The sequence below is a fragment of the Bos javanicus genome, chromosome 21 (genome assembly GCF_032452875.1).
Source record: "Bos javanicus breed banteng chromosome 21, ARS-OSU_banteng_1.0, whole genome shotgun sequence".
Lineage (NCBI taxonomy): Eukaryota > Metazoa > Chordata > Mammalia > Artiodactyla > Bovidae > Bos > Bos javanicus.
Window position 1 is genome coordinate 16,168,098 of NC_083888.1, and position 22,524 is coordinate 16,190,621.

At 52.1% G+C, this 22,524-nt stretch overlaps 1 protein-coding gene across 7 annotated transcripts in view; it reads right to left on the minus strand.

Annotated features, from left to right (window-relative positions):
- The window catches only part of KLHL25 (kelch like family member 25), a 51,170-nt gene extending 30,893 nt beyond the window's left edge, over window positions 1–20,277 (minus strand). For 2 of the 7 annotated variants that reach the window (XM_061394337.1, XM_061394340.1), the window contains exons 1-2: window positions 20,117–20,277; window positions 1,674–1,719 (exon numbers count right to left, since the gene is read on the minus strand). The gene's annotated coding sequence lies outside the window, so the exon portion shown is untranslated. Of the gene's footprint in view, window positions 1–1,673; window positions 2,040–4,149; window positions 4,347–20,116 lie in introns of those variants that run through there. The other 5 variants (XM_061394336.1, XM_061394338.1, XM_061394339.1 and 2 more) reach the window with 4 other exon arrangements.
- Between the last annotated feature and the right edge of the window lie 2,247 nt (window positions 20,278–22,524).

Genomic DNA, 22,524 nt, shown 5'->3' on the forward strand with positions numbered 1-22,524 from the left:
CAAAACAAAAACTATACATCTGTTAAAAAGTTGGACATACCTGCAACAGTTTTAAAACTGTTGATGTTTTCCACTGTGCATTTATTTATTTTGATCTTGTTTTTCAGCTTGGGATTGTGAAGGTTTCAAATCTGCAGGGAAGTCCTGGGAATTGTGTAAGGCATGCCTCCTGGTCTCGCGTGGTTATAGCGTCTGCTGGGTGCTGCTCCGCCCCGCCCCGCGGCCTCACCCCATCCTGGCCTCATCACAAGCCCTGGCCCTCCTGCAGGGCACTGGGCTGGCTGTGGGGGCGGTTCTAGAACACAGTGAGGCTCAGCCAAGTGGTGAGGCTGTCTGCCTCATACACAGCCCGGCAGTAAGTGGGGCTTCTCTTCGGGTAGCATAGAATGTCCTGTGTCAAACAGCAACCCAGAGAGAGGGGCGGAGGCCACCCCTGAGGTCACATCCACAGACAGAAGCCCAACCCTTCCACACCCTCTGATGAGGCACCCTGTGGGGCAGCCAGGTACCCACCTGCCGTCCTGAGGTCGTGAGCAGCAGTGCCGCCGCTAAAGGGTCGCACACACGTGCACACACTCACACACACTCCCAGGCGGGTAGTGACCCTGTCCACCCACACCCAAAGTCAGGAAGGGAAAGGGGGTCCCAGAGGAGCGGGCAGACACCTCAGGGCCCTCTCCATGTGCTCCGGCCTTTTCACTTGATGCACACGATTGTTATGCACACTTGAAGTGCAGCCACTGAGCTCTCATGATTGATATAGCCAGGCCCAGACGGACACGGTCTCTGGTTGTCAGGGCTATTATTCTGAGTTGATAGATGCTGTGTGGATGGACACCAGCTCCACTGGGGTGGGTGGGCTGCCCCTGGAGGAAGGGTTTGGGTGGCACGCTGCCCTGGCATTTCCCAGGCAACAGGCTTTCTTCCCAGAAGAGGCAGAGGACAGGAGGTAAGGGGTCAAGGCCTGTGAAAGGCTGCTGAAAGATGAAGCAACACCTGTTGCAAACAATCAGCGGGGAATCTGGTTGGGAAGGGAGCCAGATGGAGTGCCTGACTACCATGTACCCACACTGTGCTGGGCATCTTACATGGAAGATTTCATCCTCATAGCCAAGCCTGACAAGGTGATGACTCGGTTTTAATCAAGATGGGCTGGGCTGGGCTGCAACAACCAACACCCCCGAGTCTCAGTGGCGCTGGGGGGAGAGATATTCCTTGCTCATGCGATGTGCTCTGTGGGCTAGCTGGTGGTGGGGGCGAGGGGTGGAGAGTGCTCTTCTCATCACTGTCACTCCCGGCATCCCAAACGACACCATTATCACCAGTCACCATGCCACTGGGAAGAGAGAGAAAGCTCTGGCAAGTGCGGCACTGGTATTTGGCTTAGGAGGACACACATCACTTCTGCCCCCATCTCACTGGCCAAAACTAGGCTTCCCAGGTGGCGCTAGTGGTGAAAGAATCTACCTGCCAATGCAGGAAACTTAGAGAGACATGAGTTCGACTCCAAGGTTGAGAGCATGCTCTGGAGGAAGAAATAGCAACCCACTCCAGTATTCTTGCCTGGAGAATCCCATGGACAGAGGAGCCTGGTGGGCTACAGTTCATGGGGTCGTGAAGAGCCAGACACGACCCAAATGACTTAGCACATGCAGTTACGTGGCTTCACTCACCTAGAAGAGCATCAGAGGTGGGATCCTACCACACGGCCTCTCAGTTCTGTAATTTACAAATAAGAAAATGGCAGCTCAGAGACAAATGGGGATTACAACGGTACTACTACTACTACTAAACCACGTGATGAGCACCGACTGTGTACCAGGCTCTGTGCCGAGTGCTTTTTACAGGCTGGGCCACTGGGCAAGATGTGGAATGACGCCCTGAAATAACTGCCACACGTCCAGCCCAGCAGATGCAGCCACGGAGGGTCGGCGCCCCTGCTTCTGCCCAAGATCCCCTCCGCTGGGTGTGAGCTCCACGAACCAAGTGAGACGGGCCCACAGGCACACCCCAGATCTCAGCCATTATTACTGAAAAGACAACACAAAAGAAGAGGCAAAGTACAAAAGATGAAGATCCCCGGGAATCACAGCCCCGACACAGACACAGACGTTCTCATGGGGGTGAGGCAGTCAGGAGGTGGTGGGCTGGAACGCTGTCCTACGGAGGCAGCCACTGGCTCTTGGAGGACTGAAAAAACTCTTGTGTGTTTCAGGTACGAAGCACAGACATACAGTGTGAGCCGCTAGGTCGAGTCCAACTCTCTGCGACCCCATGGACTGCAGCCCTCCAGGCTGCTCTGCCCATGAGATTCTCCAGGCAAGAATGCTGGAGTGGGTTGCATGCCCTCCTCCAGGGGATCTTCCCGACCCAGGGATCAAACTCTCCTGCGTTGCAGACAGATTCTTTACCATCTGAGCCACCAGGGAAGGTTAAGTATATCCGTATAGTATACCTGGTATTAAAATTGACGCAGGGGAAGGGCTGGGTGGAATGCAATTAGGAATAAAAGGTCCAAAAAGGTTTGTAGGGGAAGTGATTAAGGTTGAGAAATACTGAAAAGAGTAACTATTTTCACTTTGGCTTCTTATTTTCAGCCTTTATCCCCAAACATTTTACACTGTTGCAGTTACGGAACACTATATTACATTGTTTTTACCCATTCACATAGTTGGCACGCTCCATTCACCACTGAACACAGACTGACTGGGGCCTCCTGCGTGCAAACACTGGGATGAACCTGCGCAGTCTCTCTGCCTGGCTGTAATTTTTAATGTCTGCGCAGTATAGAACCACCCTGACTAATTCATTCATCCATAGTTTTGAATTTGTATCCAACAACGTCTTTGTGCTGTGGTGTGCTTGGTTGCTCAGTCACGTCCGGCTCTTTTGCGACCCCATGGATTGTAGCTCACCAGGTTCCTCTGTGCACAAGATTTCCCAGGCAAGAATACTGGAGCGGGTAGCCATTCCCTTCTCCAGGGGATCTTCCCAAACCAGGGATCGAACCCAAGTTTCTTGCATTGCGGGCAGATTCTTTACGTCTGAGAAACCAGGGAAGCCCCCTTCCCCACTGCCTTTGCTTGCCCTGAACTGTGAATTATGCTACTCTCTTGAGGGCTTCCCTGATAGCTCAGTTAGTAAAGAATCCTCCCGCAATGCAGGAGACCCCGGTTGGATTCCTGGGTCAGGAAGATCCTCTGGAGAAGGGATAGGCAACCCACTCCAGTATTCTTGGGCTTCCCTGGTGGCTCAGCTGGTAAAGAATCCAGCTCCAATGCAGGAGACCTGAGTTCGATCCCTAGGTTGGGAAGATCCCCTGGAGAAGGGAAAGGCCACCCACTCCTGTATTCTGGCCTGGCGTATTCCATTGACTGTATAGTCCATGGGGTCACAAAGAGTCAGACGTGACTGAGCAACTTTCACTTTGAGATAAAAATCTTTGGAGAATTATTACAGACGTTTGATGTCAGATTGTCCTAGCAGCTCTGTTTACCCTGCTTCATGAAAGCAACCTGGCAACAAAGAGGCTTCTTTCAGCTTAGACAGGGATGGCTCAGATGCCTCCAAATTCAGTGGGGCAGGGAGACTCTGCCACCTCGGCTCCACTGCTGCGTCCTGCTGCTCCTCAGCTCGCTGGGGCCTCCTGGACCATCTCTGGCCCCGAGACTGGGGGTCTGCAAGCCCAGCTGTTGCTGCAAACAGGAGCAGGGCCAATGAAATGGACATCCCGGCTCTCAGAGGGGACAAAGAGCTCGGCGCTCAGGTTCGCCCATCTGTTGAATTCGCTTGTTTCCTTTCAATTATCCAGAGCGAGACAGAGCGGAGAAACAAAGCTGGGAGCAGAGAACAGCCCCTGCGCAAAGCAAACATCGCCACCCGGTCCTGGGTTCCTCCTTCGGCAGCAGGACTGGTTGGGCCCTTGGCAAACAGAGGTGGTGCGGGGGCTGGGGATGGGGAGGGAGGCTGTCTCTCTTCCTGTCTGGCCCCCTGAAAGATCTGCAGCGGCCCACAGATGGAGCCATTAAGAGCACTCTGGCCTAGATATCACTTTCAGCAAGCCACCTGGAGTGACAGCCTGGGAGGAAAATGAACATACAGAAAAAGTCAGAAGAGGGGAAAAAAAATAGTCAAGCACCAGCCACTTACAGGTCATGAGCTGCTTTCTCCCGGTGTTCCAGAAGCTCCTTCTAGTCCAGGCTGGCAGTGTCGAACCAGAATGGGAAGGTGCCTCAAGCGTCAAAGCCCAGGACACAGCTCTGGGTGTCCCCTCCCATGGGGAGGGCGGAGGGCAGAGGTGTGTGGCTAGACAGCGCTTTGGCAAGATGTTTCAAAAGGACAGAAGCACGTGCCCTCTGCCCAGCCTCTCCACACCCAGGACTCCTGCCCTCTGTTGCCTTTTGGCTACAAGCAAAAGATTGCAAATGCCTCGATGTTTATGGGTGAGAGGCTCAGTTAAAGAAACGGTGGTTCATTCATACAGTGGAGTACTACAGGACTATATTATATATATACACACACACACACAATAAGCAACTGGCTTTCTCTGCTAAAATGAGACGTGCTGTGAATAGGAGGCTGCCTCTTATATCTGTTAAAAATCGACTACCTAGTCACACACACAGACCCGTAGTACACACACACCTGCTGGGTTTGCACAGACTGTCTCAGTAGGCTGAGCAAGAAAGCCAGTTGACAGTAGGTACTGCTGGTGAGAACAGTGAGGAGAGTCTTCGCCTCACAACCCCAAGAACCTGCCGGATGCTACGCCAGACCCAGGTCACTTTTTTTTTTTTTTTAACCCTGCTGTGAGCGAGTGTTTCTCCCAAGCCCTGTACAAGCCTTCTTTCACTGTATTCCTATGGCACCTCTTCGAGGCCATCATTGTCCCCATTACACAGATGGGAAAACTGAGGCTCAGAGAAGGTAAGAAATGTGCACATGTCCTCAGTACTCAGAGCTGTTTTGCTCCAGAGTCCCTGTTCACACAGGGCACCCAGTATGGCACGCTGTGATGACCTAGATGGGTGGAACGGGAGAGGTAAGGGAGGCTCAAGAGTGCGTGCGTGTGTATAATTGTGACTGATTTGGGTTGCTTTGTGGCAGAAACCAACACAACATTGTAAAGCAATTATCCTCCAATTAAAAAATAAAAAAGAAATAAAAGAAAAACCCTAATGAACTTTTGGGCCAACCTAATACCTTTTTCAAGCTGGAATCAAGATTGCCGGGAGAAATATCAATAACCTCAGATATGCAGATGATACCACCCTTATGGCAGAAAGTGAAGAGGAACTATAAAGCCTCTTCATGAAAGTGAAAGAGGAGAGTGAAAAAGTTGGCTTAAAGCTCAACATTCAGATAACGAAGATCATGGCATCTGGTCCCATCACTTCATGGGAAATAGATGGGGAAACAGTAGAAACAGTGTCAGACTTTATTTTTTTGGGCTCCAAAATCACTGCAGATGGTGATTGCAGCCATGAAATTAAAAGACGCTTACTTCTTGGAAGAAAAGTTATGCCCAACCTAGATAGCATATTGAAAAGCAGAGACATTACATTGCCTACAAAGGTCCATCTAGTCAAGGCTATGGTTTTTCCAGTAGTCATGTATGGATGTGAGAGTTGGACTGTGAAGAAAGCTGAGCACTGAAGAATTGATGCTTTTGAACTGTGGTGTTGGAGAAGACTTTTTCAAGTCCCTTGGACTGCAAGGAGATCCAACCAGTCCATTCTAAAGGAGATCAGCCCTGGGATTTCTTTGGAAGGAATGATGCTAAAGCTGAAACTCCAGTACTTTGGCCACCTCATGAGAAGAGTTGACTCATTGGAAAAGACTCTGATGCTGGGAGGGATTGGGGGCAGGAGGAGAAGGGGACAACAGAGGATGAGATGGCTGGATGGCATCACCTACTCGATGGACGTGAGTGTGATTGAACTCCGGGAGATGGTGATGGACAGGGAGGCCTGGCGTGCTGCGATTCATGGGGTTGCAAAGAGTCGGACATAACTGAGCGACTGAACTGAACTGAATACCTTTTGCAGCAAAGAAAGGACTAAGGTTTTAATGTGAAATTTTAATCTTGAGAAGTTAGCGGGCTTAAAGAATTGCAAAGTTAGCTTCCAAAACATCGTAACTGTGTTTCTGTGCTATACTAAGTCCGTTTAATAATACATTTGTATCTATACAATGTTCATGAAAAGTGGAAGTGTTAGTTGCTCAGTTGGGTCCAACTCTGCGACCCCATGGACTGTAGCCCGCCTCTGTCCCTGGAGTTCTCTGGGCAAGAATACTGGAGTGGGTAGTCACTGATCACCCAGTGATCGAACCCGGGTCTCCCACACTGCAGGCGAACTCTCTATCATCTGAGCTGCCAGGAAACTGCCGTACACAAATCACTGCTCAGTAACCAGCAGCACTGTCTTCCCTGTATTTATCCAAGGGAAATGAAACCATGTTCACTCAAAAACCTGTATACAAATTATTACAGCAGCTTTATTCCTGATTATTCAAACTTGGGAAAAAACAAATAAACCAAAACACCCACCAAAAAAACCCAAAGTCCCTGCTCAAATGGCACCTCATGAGCTGTTGAGAAAGAAGAAACTTCCTGGCTGCAAAGGCTGGGTATGCCTGACCAGGAAATGCTGTTTTTAATGAAAAGCACTTGATTTCTCAAGTCCCTCGCTGCCACTTGGCAGACGTGAGCCCTCCTTCCTGGGCCTCTGGAGAGGAGGCAGGGTGAGGCTGTGTGCTCGCAGTTGGCCAGGCCCCATGCCACCCTGAAGAACACGTGACACATCTGACGGTAATGTGAGGACGCAGACCCGGCCTGCGATAACAGGCTCTCTCCTGGGCGTCTGCCTTCCTCCCTGCCTGGGGAGCGGGGACTTCGGTCTGGGACCTCCCCGCTGGCCAGCGCTGCCAGCAAAACCACCTCTGTACTGCAAAGCTTATGCCAGGTATTCAGACATTCAGTGCCTCAGCTTCCACATCTGTAAAATGGGTGTGAAGATAATCACACCAACCTCGCAGGATCCCTGAGGGACTGAAGGGGAAAACAGAGGAACAGAGCTGGGTGCTGGGCTCATATCCGGCCCCCAGCTTGCAGGGGCTTTGCCTTGCACAGCTGTTCTCAAATGGTTTGGTCTCAGGGTCTTTTCACAATTTCAAAGTGACTGAGGGCCCTAAGGGGCTTCTGTTACGTGGTTCAACCTACTGATATTTATCACGTACAAAATTAAAATTGAGGCAAAATTGAAATGTATACTAGTTAACTGAAAAATAATAATAAACTTGCTATATGTTAGCATAAATAAGTTGTTTTTCATAAATCTAATTTCAAAAAATTTTTGTATTAACAGCCAGATTCTCTATCTGCTTCTGCATCCAATTTATTGTTAAAAGTGTTTTTTTTTTTTTTTAATTGAAATATAGTTGATTTACAATATGGTACTAATTTCAGGTGCTCAAAGTGACTGTTACATATATATATATATAGTAGATTATTTTCTATCATAAATTATTTCAAGATACTGAACGTAGGTCCCAGTGCTATTCAGTAAATCCTCATTGCTTATTTTATATATAGTAAAATATTTTCATTGAAGACTAGAAGAAAATACAGCCTCACCTGGATGGGGAGTTGGTAAAGGGAGGAGATTTTAAGAGCCTCTCCAGATTATTGTGGATATTCCTCTTTGACAAAACGCTAAGACTTGTTGAGCAGTACTTGCTCTGCGGCCTGTGGGATCTTCTCAGACCAGAGATTGAACCCGTATCTCCTGCATTGGCAAGCGGATTATTTACCACTGAGCCACCAGGGCAGCCTGACCAGCAGTTTCTTAAAGATCAACTGCAGTGTGGGACCTGAGCTGTGTGGTGAACATACATACTCTGACCTTCCCGTCTTCCGGTCTGTCTTGCACTCTGGCTCATTTACTCTTGCGTGATTTGGTAGCTTCGTGCAATGGTTACTTGGAAAACACTGGTTCACTGGGTTTTGCACTTGGAGAGAATGGGTGAAAAAGGCAAATAATATCTGGGTGTTACTATGAAAACAGCTTTGATGACGTGGACCCCAAAACAATCCCAGGGACTTTCTAGCACTATGCTGTGAGAAGCAGAACTTCCTCACCCTCCACGTGTACCATGTTTTTAAAATAAGAACTCGGAAGAAGAAACTGCCGTGGAAAGTGATGGGCAGTGACAGGGCAATCACCTGCTCGGAGGGGCTCCTAAGAGCCCCTCACCAGCGTGAGGGCACCGGGCACACCAGGGCCGCCCTCTGATTCCCACTCGCCAGCCTCCCCTCGGGGCACCCAGGCCCCTCTGCTCCTCCCTCCATCCGCAGATGCTGTCTTCTCGCCACAGGGCCCCTCATTTCCCCCCAAATAACAGTTCTTGGCGGTTTGCAGAGGGCAGGGCCTGAGACAGCAAACTACAGGGGCTGGCGTGGGCTGCTGCCCTTGGGCTTCGCAGCTGATAATTCTTGGTCTCTTGAAATTACACATGTAATGTGTATTTATAGCCAAATACATGGGTGCCCAGAAATTGCAACTCATTCATAGATACATTTTTAGCATACCGTTTGGCCCCACCAAGTTCCATTAAATCCTGCTTCCCGGGTCCCTTGTGTGGCTAGTTCTTCCAGAAACAAGGGGCGGGCCTGGCCACTGCGGCCTGGGCTGCCCCTCTCCTGGCACTCCGGTGCCAGACACTTGGTTCTGGACCACCTGCTCAAAAGCCTCCAAGGAGGCTCTGACGTCCAAGTCTCGTTCACTGTTCCCCAGCCCCTCGCCCCCCACCACTCACTGGGGCACACACTGGACTTTAAAGCTCTCTCCTCCCCCATTTTCCTGCTCAAGCTCCACTCACTCTCTCCGTAAGCCTCCTGGACTTGATATCTGTCTGGCGTGTAAGGACTTCGGACACAGTATTAGGTCGGCCAAAAAGTTCACTCAGGTTTTTCTGTTCCATCCTTCAGAAAACTTCAGACAAATGTTTTAACCCAACCCAACAGATACCTTACAAGTAATTTCGGAGCGCCTGCGAGCTGCTGGGCCCTGAGCTGCACCAGGAGCACAGCAGAGAGTCAGGAGAACACTTTTTGTCTTGTCTCCTGCGATTAGGGCTTCCCCAGTGGCTCAGCAGTAAAGACTCCATCTGCCAATGTGGGAGCCCCAGGTTCAATCCCTGGGTCAGAAAGATCGCCTCGAGAAGGAAATGGCAACCCACTCCAGTATTCTTGCCTGGAGAAATCCATGGACAGAGGAGCCTGGTGGGTTACGGTCCATGGGGTTGCAAAGAGTCGGACACGACCTAGTGACTAAACAACAATAGCTCCTGCAATTAACATTCTAGTAGCTGTTGGCCTAGGCAGTAGCGCTGTGACAGTTCTTCTCTAGCCCAGCAATATCTATTCCTTCAGAGTATCGTGTACTCTGCCTTTATTTTTATCTCCAACTCATTGAGGACGGTATTCTGTGTCTTCTTTGCTGCCTGGAGTACATCAGATGTTCAGTAATATTGCTGAGCAGGGAAGAAGATGAACCACAAATACCCACTGCAATAAAGTTCAAAAATATCCGAGTGAGTGGCCCTCAGTATCTGCTGTGCTAACCTGCAGTGTGATAGGCATGTTTCACACTTAAGTATTTTAAAGGTTGGATGGGAAAGAGCAACCTTCCTCCGTGTTCTAAAGGGCGTTCTGCCAATCACAGGACTCAAACTGGAGATGCTGGCTGCAAGCACCTGATGGGGTGGTGAGGTGCTAAGGCCCTGATTTTCCATCCCAGCACTGCTGTTTCTACCTGTATGACTGGCCCAAGGTACTTACATTCTCTGAGCCTCAGTATTTCCATCTGGAAAATGGCGGGGGGCGGGTGGCGGTGGTGGGGAAATAACTGTTCCTATGTCAACAGCTATCCTGAGAATTAAATGAGACAGTCCAGGGTCTTTCCTGGTGGTTCAGTGGTTGGGAGTCTGCCCTCCAATGCAGGGGATGAGGGCTTGATCCCTCCTTGGGGAACTAAGATCCCACACGCCACAGGGAAAGACCACACACCACAACTAAGACCCAACACAGCCAAATAAATAAAAGACAGCCCATGTAAAGAGCACAGTGAGACACACAAAATTCACTCAAGAGTACAGAGGTTACTAATACTGCTGCTATCATAATCCCTGTTGGCATGAGCCCTTAGCAGAAAAAGTCAAAGATGACTCTCTCCACCCCTGTGACCATGTTACCTACATGGCAAAGTGAGTTGCAGACATAACTGATGATGTTACTAACTAATCAGGAGTCCTTAAAATAGAGAGATGCTCTGGGTGGGCCTGGCTTAATCACATGAATCCTCTTAAGCAGAGTCTTCTCCAGCTGACTGCAGAAGTGGACGTCAGAGATCTGAAGCAGGGAAGGACCTGAGGGTCCTGCTGGCCTGGAGGTGGGGTGGGGTGGAAGGGTATTTGGCAAGGAGTTAAGGAGCCCACTTACTGACAGCCAGGGAGGAGAGGGACTTCAGTCCTACAACCACCAGGAACTTGAGTCTCCCAACAACCTGAATGAGCCTGGAAGCAGAATCTCCCTCCCACCCCCCACCCAAGGCCTCAGGATAAAAGCCCAGTCCAGCTGGCACTTGACCCTGGACTTGTGACAGCCTAGGTGGAGAATTCAGTTGAGTCAGTCCAAGCTCCTGACCCAGAGAACTGTGAGCTAATAGACAGGTACTAAGCCACTAAGTTCGTACTGATCTGTTAGGCAGCAACAGAAGCTGACATAAGCCCTGCCTGTCCTCTAGCCATAATGCATATACATTAAAAACATCAGGTGGGGACTTCCCTGCTGGTCCAGTGGCTAAGCCTCTGAGCTCCCAATCTACGGGGCATGGGTTTGATCCCTGGTCAGGGAAGTAGGTCCCACATGCTGCGACTAAGATTTCTCCTGCTGCAACGAAACATCCTGCACGCCACAACAAAGACTGAAGATCCCGTGTGCCACAATGAAGGCCTGGCACAGACAAGTAAATATTAAAAAAAAAAATCAGGTGCTGGTCCAACGTGGACAGCTGGCGCTTTCTGGGTCCTTACTGCTACACGGGCGATGCTCTACAGCAGGCTCTGTCTAACCCGCCTCTACCCCTAGCACTCAGCAGTGTGGCTATCACACGGTGGGTTCTAAATAATTTCATTTGATAAGATTTCAAGTCCCCGGGCAGTCAGGAACAGAATGACTTACAGCTGTCCAGGCTGGCTTCACCACCGTGCGACCCATCACAAGGTCAAGGTGCCCCAATCAGGGCACCAATCTGGGCAAATCCCAGCAAAGGTCTCTTTCTGGCCTGGAGGAAAAACCCTAGACACAGCAGGCAGTTCAGAGGAAGTCACCCAGCACCCAGGGTAGGTATGTGTCCACAGGCAAATGAGTCTCACTTTACTCAAGCACGGACCATGCTGCGGTCCCGGCCTCAAGCTGTGGCAGCCTCCCAGGGCTCAGCTGACCAGCCAAACCCTGACATTTTGCTTGTATTGTAATTGTACCTTCCTGTAAAAAAGTCCTAGTTGGAGTGGTAAAAATAGCAGCTGCAACTTCCTGCGACACGGACGGGCCAGTCCATCCCACTGCCTGGAACTGAACCTGGGGACTCCATCTGACTCCGACTCCACGAAGCCCCTCTGAGCTGGGCTGGGCATGCAGTGAGGAGGCACCTAGCCAGAAAGCCCTGCCCTGCCCCTGCTGACTGCCAACTCCTGCGTGAGATGCTCCCCTCACTCTCTCCATGAAAAACCCAGCCCCAATAACTGCAAAAAGATCTCCCCTGGTGGCTCAGTGGTAAAGAACCTGCCTGCTAATTCAAGAGATGCAAGTTTGATCCCTGGGCCTGGGAGATCCTCTGGAAGAGGAGATGGCAACCCACTCCCTTATCCCTGCCTGGGAAATCCTATGGACAGAGGATCCAGCCTGCTACAGTCCATGGGGTCGCAGAAGAGACGGGCATGACTTGGTGACTGAACAACAACAAACAAAGGTGGAAACACATCTGCAGCCATGGCCGCCGCTGCCTCTCTTCCTGCTCACTGGCTGCAGAGCTAAAAAGGCAGGACGCCTCCTGACCAGAGCCCTCTGGGAGTGCCACTGTCCCCTTGTTCATATGCTGTCATCCTGCCCAGTTCACCTTCCTGTCCATGGCCCTGCAGCCGTCCCAACCAGGTCAGGCTGACGCCTTCACCAGGCCTGAGGTCCCACACTGCTGAAGGGGAACTGTAGCCAAGCCTGGATGCTGCCTGCTCCCCAAGACAGGGGCTCACCATGTCACAGCCCACTTGGGGAAGGACAGGAGAGCCTGGCTGGATGTCCCCAGGCTCCTGAATCCCAGTGGAGATGAATTTCTCCAGGGACTCCGGTCCACCAGCTTCCCTACCTCCCCCACTGTGGGGCCTGAGGTTCCAGGCCCCATCTTTCCTTCATTAGGCCCCACAGTTTCCCCCCCTGTCTCCACATCAAGTACAAAAGCTCTTGGGTCAATCTTTTGCTTATTTTAAAGCCTCCCATTACAGGAAAACAGACAAGGACCCCCAAAGTAATAAACATGGCAATCCACAAAGTTCTAGGAGCCCCAGCCTTTGGCCTCCGGAAATAGTAACAGACTTGATTTTCTTGGGCTCCAAAATCACTGCAGATGGTGACGGCAGCCACAAAATTAAAAGATGCTTCCTCCTTGGAAGAAAAGCTACGACAAATCTAGACAGCATATTAGAAAGCAGAGATGTCACTTTGCCAACAAAGGTCCATAGAGTCAAAGCTATGATTTTTCCAGTAGTCATGTACGGATGAGAGTTGGACTATAAAGAAAGCTGAGTGCCAAGAACTGATACTTTCGAACTGTGGTGTTGGAGAAGACTCTTGAGAGTCCCTGGGACTACAAGGAGATCAAACCTGTCAATCCTCAAGGAAATCAATCCTGAATATTCACTGGAAGGACTGATGGTGAAGCTGAAGCTCCAATACTTTGGCTACCTGATGCAAAGAGCCGACTCATTGGAAAAGACCCTGATGCTGGGAAAGATTGAAGGCAGGAGGAGAAAGGGATGGCAGAGGATGAGATGGTTGGATGGCATCACTGACTTGATGGACATGAGTTTGAGTAAGCTCAAGGAGACAGTGAAGGACAGGGAAGCCTGGCATGCTGCAGTCCATGGGGTCTCGCAAAGAGTCAGGCACAACTTAGCGACTGAACAAAAGAGAAAGGAGGGATCAGTCTGTGTTGATCAATGCCCCTTTCTGAGCCTTTCCCTGGACCAGCTAGAGAATTTTCTCTACCCTCCTGGGCTGGATGAGGCCTCTTCCATCTCAGGGATGCAAGGCAGACATCCCACCTAAAGCCACCCCAGCCCCTCCCCTGGACACACTAGCTGCTTAGAAACACTCACATCCGTTCAGATATTCCAGGCTCCAGATAGTCGCCTTTCACTAGCAAAACCCATGATGTCTGCAGAGCTTTTCAGCATAAAATGAACTTTCCGGAATGTTTCCCCATGCACAACACGGAGCAGCCTGGCAGGGGGCAGGGATTAAAAGGGCCTCATTTCACAGATGAGCACGCAGGGTGAAGGCTAAGTCCCTAGCCGTGGTCAGGAGACCAGCGAGAGGCAGAGCCAGCACTCGCTAAACCTTGATCTTCTGGAAAAAACAATGATGGATTACAAAAAAACCGGAAGTCTGAATAAACTGGATCATTTTTTTTTTAAAGGAATATGAGATCATTTTTACCAATCACATTAGCTAAAAAGGAAAATGTAGATAATAGCAAGTATGGGTGGAGAGGTGGGCTCCCAGACACCATCAGTAGGAGAGTAAACTGGCTTATTAGTCTTTGCAAGAAGCATTTAGATTAGACAATGAAAATTTAAAGATCAGAAAGATACATGATCAAGACGTACATGAATTCATGGCTTGTATGGAGGGTTTAAAAAAAAAATCAGACACAATCCAAAAGTCCCCTATTAGGAGACTAAAAGAAAAGAAAAGATAGTGCTTTGGCCACGCTGTGGAATATTACGCAGCTGTGAAAAGGGAACAAGATCCACCCACACACTAAGTGATAGACACTGGAATACTGAGTGTGATCCAAATTACATAAGGACAAAATCTGCATAAGAAAAGGGGGACAAGAAGGGTATGCCCCAAACTGCAGACAGGTACCAGGGACCAGGCTGGTTTCATAGCAGGTTCCACTTCTTCTGATACTGTTTGTTGATAAAGGAATCCACCAATGTATGATTGACATTAAAGGTAATAAAACATCTTAAAAGGAACATGTTTTCTTGGCCTCTGTACAAATCAGAAGAGCAGCTTATCTCTGGGTCTCATCTCAAACCCCTCTCCAGCACACAATGTTCACAGCCTGTGCACTTGTTTGACACCCTCTTCTTCAGATCCTCCCACAGCTGCATCTTGCTGTCCTGGAGGTCTCGGCTCAACGTTGTCAGCCTAGAGGAGCTTTCTTTAGGCTCCCTAATGGCACCCCACTCCAGTACCCTTGCCCAGAAAATCCCATGGATGGAGGAGCCTGGTAGGCTGCAGTCCCTGGGGTTGAGAAGAGTCGGACACGACTGAGCGACTTCACTTTCACTTTTCCCTTTCATGCACTGGAGAAGGCAATGGCAACCCACTCCAGTGTTCTTGCCTGGAGAATCCCAGGGATGGGGGAGCCTGGTGGGCTGCCATCTATGGGGTCGCACAGAGTCGGACACAACTGAAGCGACTTAGCAGCAGCAGCAGTCTAAGGGGATGCCCCACCTTGATCCTTTTCCTCATGCTGCCACCCCACCCCACCCACCTCCTACAGCCCAACCTCAGCTCTATTTATTTATCTATCTGTTGTTTGCCTCCTCCAGTTGAATGGGGGCTCCAGGATGGTGAGGACCTTGCCTTGTTCTCTGCTTCACCGCAGAGCCTGGCAGAAAACAGCTTGCAAAAAAACACTCATTGGGGACTTCCCTGATGGTCCCATGGTTAAGACTCGGCCTGCTAATGAAGGGGACACAGGTTTGATCCCTGGTTGGGGAAGATCCCACATACCACGGACCAACTGAGCCCGAGAGCCGCAAGTACGGAGCCCATGCACCGAGAGCCCATGCCCTGCAAAAGAGAAGCTACCACAGCAACAAGCTGAGCACCACAACTAGAGAGTCATCCCCACTCCCTGTAACTAGAGAAAGCCTGTGTGCAGCAGCAGAGACCCAGCACAGCCAAAAATAAACAAAATTTTAAAAATTCACTGGCCACATGAAGAATCGGGACACCAACGACAGTCCATTTCCTCGTGTGTCCTGTGGCTCTGGTCACATCACTCACAGCCTAGCGTTGAGCCATAACCACCCAGCTAGTTGTCTCCCAAGCCAGAGGCTGAGTGGAATTCCAAGGACAACCGTCTTTGAAGCTGACTTTCCCCTCCCAGTTTCTAGTCCAGGGTGAGCCATTCACAAGGTGCTAAATACATGTTCACTGCCTGAATGGAGCTGTACCTCTTGCTTTATCCGATTTCCAAAGCTGCAAACAACACGGGCCTTCACTCGCGGATTAAGGAACTTGCTGCCCAGGGTCTCGCAAGCCCAGCTGGGACGCAGCAGGACTTGAACACTGGATGGAGGATGCAATCACCATGGCTTTCGAGAAAAAAAGCTCCCCCGTCTCTCGGCCCTCACCCCAGCCCAGACGAAGCAGATGAATCTGACCTGGCCAACTGCAAACCTGGCAGGCACCTCGTCCTGGAGTTTGAAGGGGCCGAGCCTTCCTTATCTTAACTAGGAGATCAATTCTGGTCAGCCGACGTTGATCTGCGGTCGGCCTCTCCTTCAAGGAGTAGGCAGAAAACCAGCCAGGCTTCCAGTTTCCACCCTATCCCTTGCATGCTACTCTGAGGGGAGGCCGCCAGTCGGAGGCGCCTTCCTGGCAGACAGAAGTGGGTGGGGAGCCACACCGTAGCCAATGTGGGCCTCCCTCTGGCGGTGTCTGACACAGTTCTCCCACGGCCCTGCTCAGCCCCCGCCACCCGCCTCCTCGCACGAGGAGCCATCAGACTGGCCTTGCAGGCACCTCCTTGGCAAAGTGCGGGGAATGCCCAGGGGACACCTCCCAGGCAAGATTCACTCCATCTGTTCCAGAGTGGAGGGAGCAACTTCAGTGCACCCTCACCTGCTGCCCTTCACCCCTGGGCCCCAGACTCCAAGGGGCCAGAGGCAGGGCACAGCCCTGTCCCTCTGGAGTTACCGAGAAAGTCTGACTCAGTTTCCACTCACCCAGAAAGAAAAGGAAGTGGGGCGCTTGCCTACCACCCCCCCTTTCACTCTACAGATGGAAAAAATGAGGGCCCAGAGAAGGAAGGTGACGTGCCCAAAGGCCCAGCACCCGTCGTCAGAGGCAGAGCTGGGAACCAGGATGCCAGGCTCCTGCCTTCTAATTCAGCTCCCTCCACTCTACCAGCTGCCCCTCGCCCCTCCTACCCAGGAGAGCTATGCAAGTAACTAGTGCCTTATAAAATGACATGATACCAAAAATCTTTTTTGAGATTTAACAGCAAGACATTTAATAGAAGCACTGTACAGAAGAGCATCCACCCAATTTGCAGAAGAGCAAATCGAGGCCCAGAGAGGTAAGCAGACCTACAGGAAGTCACACAGCCAGGCAGCGGCAGGGCAGGACCCCCAGGCCCCACCGTCAGGGCTTTATCTGCCGACACCTTCCAGGTGCGAGGGTTCCAATTGCGAGATGGCCGGTAAAGAGGTGGCCTTGGTCTCGGTCACACTGAAACAAGGTGAGGCCCAGAGACCCTCTTCTAAACTCTGTCCAGCCCAGGGGTGCAGGAGATGATCGTGGGGAAAGGAACAGCTTAGGAGATGGTTGTGTATTTGCAGAAAATGCACTGGAATTTCCCAGCTTAACTGGATTTCTGAGACCACAGAGCTGGCACTTCTAAAAACAGGTTGATGAGCCACACACGCCTACCGTTTTTCATCCAAAAGTGTAGTGACAGGACTGGGAAGGAAAGGTTTACCAGTAAGAAAGAACAGAGTCTCCTGGCACTAAAGGGAGCGGGCAGGGTGGGTGCAGGTGGCTGGGGCCCCAGGAGAAGGTCGGGTTCAAAGAGCCCATGCTCTTCTCCCCGCTCCCCAACCTGGTGCCGAAGAGACTTCGTAACAGGGAGCCCTCCCAGCCCCGAGTCCCCGTCTGACCTCCAGCCCCACATGCCCCCTTCCCTGCTCCTAATGAACGGCTGAGGGACCTGGAGTCAGGCTGGCCAGGTGAGCACCTGAAGGTGACAGGTATCAGCTTCAGCCGATTGGGGTGGGAGGAGTGTGGCTCAGGGGCCAGGGGATCTGGGAAAGGGACTGGAACCTGCTGGGGAGGCGGGACTGACTCCATTACCTGCGGACAGACCCAGGTTCCTAAGGGGAAAGGCCTGCTGGGAGGCAGTGTAAAAAGCTCCGGACACACACTCCCCATTGCCACCCCCGCCCCCCAGATGTCTGGGAAAACTAAGTGTTTTCTGGCTGGGAAAACGCTTCAACAGCCTGGGCTGCCTAAGGCAATTCAATTATGAAATTTACCACATTAGATGAAAACCAGCATCTCAATCAGCCAATTCATTTGTGTCTGGTCACCCTGTTTTCTCGTGCCAGACCTGCTGGCCCCCTCCTTTCACGGGCCACACCCACACTGAGGGTTGGTCGGTCCAGGGCGACTAAGGGCTCAGGGGACAGGCTGGTCTTGGGGGTTCGTGGGGTGGACCTCCCAGGATTCCCTGCACAGAGAGGCTGCATCCAGGAGCGCCCCCCTCATCTTCCTGGGGGACTCCTGGGCCAGACCACCACAGTCCCAGGTTAACCTTTCCACTGCCTCCCACCTGCCTGCTCTCTGCCCTCAACCTGCGCCAGCCTGGAGGCTGCCAACGAAGCGGCCTCTGGGAGAAGCGTGAATGGGTCGGGGAAGGTAGCCCAGGACCTGCTTTTCTCATCTTTACCCAATCAGAGCATCCTCTCTCCAGGAAGCCTTCGCCACCCGTGCTCCCCTCCTGTGCCCTCCTTAGATCCCCTCGATGTCTCTCTCACTGGGGGTACCACGGGCACCTCCTAACCCCACGTGGCAGCACATCCTGGTCCAGGGGGGCTCCCGGAAGGCATGGGCCCAATCAAGCCCCTTCAAACATTAATTAACACATGAATGAACACACCACCCACTAAAGGACACTCCCTCTATGCCCCTAGCCCATCACAGTGAGAGATGGAAAGACCCAAGCCTCCTTCCCCTGCAGCCCAGGAAGTCCAAGGCCCGGGTAATGTGGTCTTTCTTCCTGCTCTCCTCTCCCACACGGAGCGCCTGCAGGTCTAAGATGCTATTAAGGGGCATAAGGCTGCAGAAACCGCCTCCTAGCGGGAGTGTGCAACTCGCCCCCAGCTCCTTTCTGGGCACTGCAAACATAAAACCGGTTGCAGCCCCAGGACCAAGGTGTCTACCATTAACTACCTTCCTTTTAACAACCTCCGTGGAGTCACTTCCTGACAAAGGGAATGACTCAAGGCGGAGACAGCTGCCCGGCCTGTAAGAAGACTGACTCGTCATCCTCAAAGGCAGGTCTTGAGGATTCGAGGCCCCCATGTTAAGAAGAATACCAAACCTGCCCCCTGGGTGGGGTGGGCTTTGGGTGCTGCTCCTCCCAGTCCTCAAATGCAAGCCTTAACAACACCCTGGAGCAAGCAATCAGAACAGCACCTGGGCTCAAGGAGCATCAGACCCATCTGTGAATGGGGCGATTGAAGCCTTGGGTCTGAAAGGGCTTGACCCCAAGTCACAGTCACCGGAGTCTGGCCCATGACAAGCCGCTGGGGTTCCCGCCTCCTCTCTTATGGCCATTGGCAACTTCCCTCCCTCCAGCACGCTGCCAGAGTGAAACCAAAAGGCCCAGACACCTGGCCTTCTCTACCCTGAATCAGCAGGGAGGGCCAAAGCTCAGGGAGCCCTGACCCAGCCCCAAAGCAACCCAGCAGGAACAAGAGCCGCTGCACTAAACCTGCGGGGGTCCTGGGTCGGTCCCCTCCCCAACCCCTTTGTTAAGGTCTCTATAAAGATTCCTCTGCTCAAAGAGAGCGGAAATCAATTTGGCGGGGGCGGCTTTGAAACACCAGCGCAGAAGTGTACGGAGCCCCTCAAGGGGCACGGACTCCCAACCCGAAGATCCCTCAAGCAACCACAAGGGGGAAAAGGAGTGAGTGCGTGCCCAGGTGCAGCGGGGTCCCGGAGCCAGGGCGGAATGGAGTGAACCGGACAGCCGGGCCAAAGGAGGCTCGCTCTGCACCGCTAGGGTGGCGGCCACCCCGGGCGGCGGGACTTCGGGCGGGTGCCCATTCCTCGGCGGCTCCAAGCTCTCAGCACAGGACAAGGGGCCCTGTCAGGTGGGACGCAAGTGGGGCGCGGCTCGCGTGGACGATCTTTCCCGTGGGGAAGCCCCTCGGCCCTCTCTCTGCACGAGGCAGGCAGCCATCTGGCCTCTCGGCGTCAAGTGCGCGGGGACTACCTCGCAGAGCCCGGGCCGCTCACATCCTCAAAGACAGGCAGCCTCCTCTTTCCAGGATCGATAGTAATTTTTTAAAAAGAGAGTCTGCGGACTCAATGAATCAAGCACTCCCGGGGGGGAGGCGGGGGGGGGGAGTTGAAGCTCCCGCGCGCAACATCCTATTTGTAAAACAATTCATTCCGTCGCTCAGAGCTTTCAAGCAAATAACCTCTCCGGGTCCCCAGGCACGCACGAGACCGGAGGAGCGGAGCTGGGAGAGGTGCTTCTCTCCAGACCTCCACTCCCGACCATTGTCCCCGGCCCCGAGACCCCGTGGTGCACGAGGGGATTCCGGGGGTTCGAGCCCCGGGGCGCTGCACCCCTGGCAGGCGAGCCCGCAAGGCTCACTCTGCCCGGGGGGATGCTCACAGGGCAGGGCGCGCAGGACCCGGCGCCCCTGGTCTCGGCCCCGGGGCGGGGTGGGTGGTGACAAGTGCCAACGCCGGGGCCGCGAGCGCAACTACACCGACTCTCGTCCCCAGCCCGGCCCCGGTACTCACCGCTCGGGGCTGCTCCGCCCGCCGCGCTCAGAGGCCGCCCCCCAGGCCGCGCGAGCGCGAGGTCCCTCAGCCCTCGCCGCTGCCGCTCCCCTCCCCCGGCTCCCAAACGCCGCGGAGCGCGCCGCCGCTTTGCGGTTCAGCCCGGGCGCCGCCAGCAAACTTGTTTCTCTGGCCTTCCCGCCCCGCCTCCCGCCCCGCAGCCAATCAGAGGCGGCGCCTCTGTGACGGACGGGCAGTCGAGCCCGTAGCTAAGTCCTCCGGGGGAGAAAGGGGTGGGCGCCGGGCCGCGCCGGCTCCGCGAGGGGGCGGGGCAGGCAGAGGAAAAGGACTTCGACCAGATTCTTAAAGGGGCAGGCGCCGGCCCGCCCCCGCGGCCGGCCGAAGTTGGTGAACAAAACCCGACGGGTGTTCCGGGGCTCTCCTAAGGAGCGAGCTTTGTGGACTGCGAATGCCTCCTCTGTGCCTGCTCTTCGGAGACATACTTTTAGTCATGAAAGCGTTAAACAAACGTTTCTCTTTTATGCTGAGCTTGCCTCAGTGTTTTAGATTTTCTTCAGCCACTGAATCCCGTCTGTACTTGGAATAAGTATTTTTCAGGGTACTTCGGATCTTCTCCCAGTGTCGTTTCTCACCGAGTTCCTTTTGTAAGCTGACCGGCAGGCATTCATTCATTCATCCGTTCATTAATTCACTCCACAAACATTGCTGGATGCCTGAGCGATGAGCTAGGCTCAGAGTGGGGGTTGGGGGGGGGCGGGAATTATAATTTCTCCTTCTTGCTTCCTGGGTTTGCACCACTTTAGGCTGCCGTGTATCTAACTTCTTCACCTATAAAGTGGCGGGTTAAAAAGTCCTCATGGGGTTATTTGAGGAATGAAAAGAAACAAACTCCTATAACAAAATTAAGTGCACAAAAAAATGTCCTTTCGTTCCGCCCTCCCACTGAAAATGGATCATTCAGGTATGTCACTTAAGGATACCAAAAGCCCTGGTGGAGCCACGCATGGGGTGGGGAGAATTCCCAGGAAGCAGAGTTCACACAGACGGGGAGCACAAGGAAGTTTATGGCGGAGGGAGGTCGATTGCACAAAAGATCTGTGTGAGGGGTGGGATTGTGACTGGTGGACACTGGGAAGGAGACCCCCAGGGCAGGAAGCCATTTAGATTGAACAGAAGAGATTCCAGGCTTCAAAAGCTGTTAGAGGACAGGGGGAGACACAAGGCATTATGGGACAGAAGCCTTACGGTGTAGAGCAAAGGGTTTGAATCCCGGCTCTACTCTCAAGAGCTGCTGAGGACTAGAGACAAGAGTGCTCAGGCTTTCTGAGTGATGGGTTCTTATTGGTGAAAGGAAGATTCTAGAACCTATTTTGCAGGGTTATTGTAAACAGATGAGAGCCCACGTGCAATGGGCCTGGTACCTAATCAGTGCTCAGTATATCACAGATTTCCGCTTCCCAGGTGGTGCAGTGGTAAAGAATCCAGATGCCAATGCAGGAGACAAGAGAGACTCGGGGTCTATCCCTGGGTAGGGAAAACCCCCTGGAGGAGGAAATGACACCCCACTCCAGTATTTTTGCCTGGAAAATCCTACAGACAAAGAAGCCTGATAGGCTACAGTCCATGGGGTCAGGAAGAGTCAGACATGACTGAGCAACTGTGCAGTTACAGCATATACGTGTAATAGATTTATGTCTCCACTGGGCCTCAATCTGGAGACAGGTCAGACACAAAAGTTCTGATAGTCAAGAGCAGTCTTGGCCAGAGGTAAGAAGTTAGCCAAGTGTGTGTTAAGGTGCCTTCCAAGGGGAAAAAGAGGTATCAAAATAACTTGTCCATTAAAGAAATGACACAGATCACATTTGTAGTTTTAGCCTCCTGCCAATTTTCTAGAGCTTGCGTCTTTATATAATTGTCAGTTGGATGAAGCTCCACATACCAAATTGATTCTTAGCAAGTTCATAACCATTGCTTATTATTCCATCGAGGTTCTCTGTGAAATTATAAGTGCCAACCGTCTAAAATCTGGTCCACATTATCATTTTTCCCCCTCCTCAACTCCAAGCTTAAATTAGGTACTGGAATAAATTAAAATTAAATGTAGGCAATGGAACAAAAATCAGACCAAGAACACGTGTTGAGTCATTGCATTTAGATATGATTTGAAAGGAGCTGAGAAGATGGAACTTGCTTTGCCATCTGTCTCAGTCCGCACTGCAGACCCTGGAGCACACCCACCAGCACAGCCCCTTCCAGCCTATGCTGTTATGACCCAAGTAACAGCGGTGTACTGGTTAGTCCACTCGACTGCACAGGGAGTCCTGGGAGAGCAGGGATCATGACTGACTCTGTAGACAACTTGGTTCCTCACACAAGTGGCCCACATAGTTTTGAAATACTGTGAATAA